Genomic DNA, 3,966 nt, shown 5'->3' with positions numbered 1-3,966 from the left:
GGCAGGAGCCACGGCTGGGATGTGCCGACAGACCGGCACTGCTTGCACGTCTTCAGTAGATGGAGACGGTGGCATCACAAGAGAGAAAACTACTACAAACACCAGATACAAAACTCCAGAGGGAAACCATAGAATGGAAAGGAAAATGAAGGTGTGCCAAAAGATAAAGAGCAAGAGAAGGAAGACTGAAAACACACCACATCTTAATCTTCGTAGTAATTTTTACTATAACAAGGGAAACATGATGATGGAAAAAACCTACCAAACGTTTTGACAATAAAAAAGGGCCAGTTTCCTAATTTTATAAGCGTGTTAAACTCTTAAAATAAAGCAGTCATCATTCCTTTGTCTGGTCCTGCCAGTTTACTGATGCAGTTTGATACAGTTGTCCCTCAAATACTTCAGGTAAAGTGAGCTGAGTATTTAGATTCCTAGGAATCCATGCATAGTTAGTAAAAGAAATCTACCATTTGGTAGTAGTCACGTAGTTAGCTAGTAAAAGAAGTCATTGTTTTGCCAGTGGTGCTGATCCCTGACTATCCATGAAGGTAACCTGGAAGTGGATTTTTTAGTAATGGACTGCTACAAAATAATGTGTTTTCTGCTGTTAAGCTGGTACAAACACATTCACTTTTATGGTAAAAACCCAAGTGACCCTAGCAGACTGCTCCTTCTTTTCCACATGTCGTAGATGTAAATCCATGCAGGTTAAAATATGACCACACCTTGGTGCTCTGTCCCCCGCAGCAATCTGTGTCTCCTGTGTGAGTCTGAGTCAGGCACCTGCGGCGACAAACAGGAGAAATACGGGCTCTGTGCCCGAGTGCTCTGCCTGCTGAGTGGCTCCAGGTACTCCCTCCAGCATTACAATGGGCAATCCCTGCCACCCTGTCCTCATCAGCTCTAGCCCTTTTCTGCAGCATTTTTCCTCTCTGCTTTTTTTGGCAAGAAAATGACTGTATTGGACTCGTGGGCTTTCACTCTCTGCTGCACTTGCAGTCAGGATGTGCTGATACCATAAGCTGGATATGCACCACTGCAGGCTTCTTCCTGAAGAAAGAACTTCTGGATTCTTAGCTGCACTAGCACATGCAGTGCCTCAGTCATAAGTGCCTCAGAAATACTAGAAGCATGTTTTGTTCAGAGTGTGATCACAAGAGTTCAGAGTTGGAGTCAGATCTGTGGGCAGGCTGATGAATAGTCTGGGGCTCCTCTGCAGAGGCCCATTAATTCCTGGGCTGGTTCTGCTCTACTGGCTTGAGTGAAACACATATACACTTAACAGCAGTTCAATTACTCTGGCATGAAAAGTGTGGAACAGGCAGAGTAGTGAAGGGCAGCATGGACCAATTGCTCTGACACGCCTGACCAGCTCTGATTTAATACTAACACAGCACTCACAGAAGTCTGCTCCACTCTGCTCCACCTGTGACACTTCCACCTGCAGGTGATGACTGTTCCTCTTCACAATGTCTCTGGGCCTGAGCCCTGCTGAGGCTTGAGCTGCCATCTCTGCTGCATGGCAGTGTTTGCCCTTCAGGGATGTTGCACAGGGCATGGGAAGGGTGTTGAGAGTGACCAGGAGCCAACCCAGAGGTCCCCTGGCCCCTCTGCAGCTTTGGCCTTGTCCACTGACACCTGGCTCCCATGGCCTTACCCAGCCCCATTGCAGTGCCCACTTCCCTAAGGCTGAAGGGGATCCCAGCGCACCATGGCCATGGTTCTGATCTGTGCTGCCTTCTAGATTGGGATCATGACATGGATTATCTGGAAGCCCTGGCATATGTAGCTTAGAGATCTATGAAGAATGCTGGAAGCAAGTTTTTAGTGTCTCTTTCTGCACAGAATAATCACAGTCAATGTGGCAAGAGCTCAGTCTCATGCCATTTCCCTTAAGAGTCTGAAGGTTGATGGATTGTGGAAACCTCACCCTGTCCCTTCTGGAGCCCTGAGTAATCCCACAGCATCGCTGTCAGTGGGAGGAAGGAGCATTTAGCTGTCAATCTTCTTCCCGTGTGCAATGCCAGTGTCTCCTTCCATGTGCTCTGTGCAGCCATGGAGAGGAGCAGAGAGGGAAGGGGCCAGGCCCAGGGCTGTGCCCCAGGGCTGTGCCTTGCACAACTCCTTTGCTGGCCCCAGGGAGCCTGAGGATCTCCTAGAGAGCCATGGGAGCTCTTCTGTCCTACCTTTGCAGCCAAGCCTCTTGGTGAAGGTGATCTGGCTTCTCAACTCATGTCTAGGACTGAGCCTCTGGGAGATGGTGAGGGTAGGTGAAGGCCTTTCCCCCAGGGAGAGTGGCCAGCTCAGAGCCCAAAAGTCCAGCTGGCAGAGATGACAGAAGCTTCTGTGGCTGTTGAGTTACAGGTGTGTCTGCAGGGAGGACTTTGCCAGCTCCTTTTCTGGATGCTCCACACAAGCCCGGCTCCCATCGCAGGGATGAGTGGTGTGCCCCTGCTGATCCCCCAGGCTGAACACTGGTTTTGTGGGATTCATTCCTGGGAAATTGAAATATTTTTCTCTAAGGTCTTCAAACAGGAAAGAACACAGATACAGGACACAAGAAACTCCATGAGCCATCTGAAATTATGCAGAAAATGCTGAAGGAAATGCAGCAGAGAGGACAATGTGGGTCTCCTGAGATTCAGCAGCTGGGGGCTTTCTCTGCACATCTGGACACGCCGTGCCCAACACAGCAGGAAGGGATCCATGGCAACCTCGCTACCCTGCTGCTGCTTTCACAGCCTGCAGGGCTGTTTCCCAGCCTGGCCTGGCTGCAGCTTCTCCCCAGCCTCTGCAGGAGGGTATTTGGCATCAGCTGATAGGGAGCCCCAAGTGCCCCATGGCCATGCACACCCTGAGATCCCCTGCAATTTCTCAGTCGCTGGGTAGATCAGGAGGAGCTCCTCTTGGAGGGTTAGACCTTTCCTGATCTTTGTCCACATCTTTGACAAGTATTCCTTCCTGAAGAAGCCAACTCCCCGATGGGCAGTAGTTCCATCTGATCCAGCTGTGCCTCTTCCTTTCTCCAGAGATGGACCAAAAGTCTTTGAAGAAGGCAGAACTTCCTGCAGAATGCATTGGCTTTGTGCCAGATCCCACTACACAAATGGAGGAGATACGTGACAGTGCCACAGAAGGTGATTGCTGTGCCAGACTCAGCCAGGCTGAGCAGTCCTGCTGGGGTCCCTCCTTGTGAGACACATCCCGAAACCTGGGAGCGGCTGCAAGGGGTGACCACAGTGGGGAAAGGGCAGAGAGGGAGGCCAGGGCTCCAGTGTGTCCTGACAGGGCCTGGCTCTGTCCCCTTGGGCTGGGGGAGCTGTCACAGAGCACGGAGGGTCAGGGGTGGCTGTGGCTGCTCAGGGATGGCTTTGGCCTGAGTCCCTGGAAGGAGCCACTGCCCAAGCAGCTGTGCTGTCCCCTGGGCTCTGCTCCCGGCCTTCTGGGCTCTGTTGGGGGGCACAGCCTGTGCCAAGGGGCAGCAAGGTGCCTGCAGGCCCCAGCTCTGGGGGAAACAGAGAACGTCCTGGCCGTATCCAGTGTGCTGCCAGCTCAGCAGTGGAGCACAGCACGGGCTCACACTGCACATTGCTTTTGTAGATGTTATCACTGAAACAGGAGTCTATGTCGAGGATGCAGTGCGCCTGCCAAGAACTGTCTGGCCTCAGGATGTCCACAAATCCTACATGATAGGCACAGTAGTGACACTGTTCACTGTGCCCCTTGTCCTGACACGCTGCTGTTTTGGGATTCGGAAGCTCTACGAGATCAGACGGTAATTTGTTGATTTTTCTCCAGGGTTTTCTTAAAACTCTGCTCATAGCACTGGTAGCCTGATTCGTAGTCACACTGCTGTGGAGTTGTGGGTAGTCCTTGGTTGCCCAAATAACTCTGCTGAGAGTTCTGCTGCTGCCCAGGCCTTTCATTGGCCTCTTCACTGCAGGGCCTTGTCCTGGCTAGCCCGCT

Source organism: Parus major, chromosome 12 (genome assembly GCF_001522545.3).
Source record: "Parus major isolate Abel chromosome 12, Parus_major1.1, whole genome shotgun sequence".
Classification (NCBI taxonomy): domain Eukaryota; kingdom Metazoa; phylum Chordata; class Aves; order Passeriformes; family Paridae; genus Parus; species Parus major.
The sequence above is the reverse complement of the archived record's forward strand: the minus strand, read 5'-3'. Positions refer to the sequence as shown.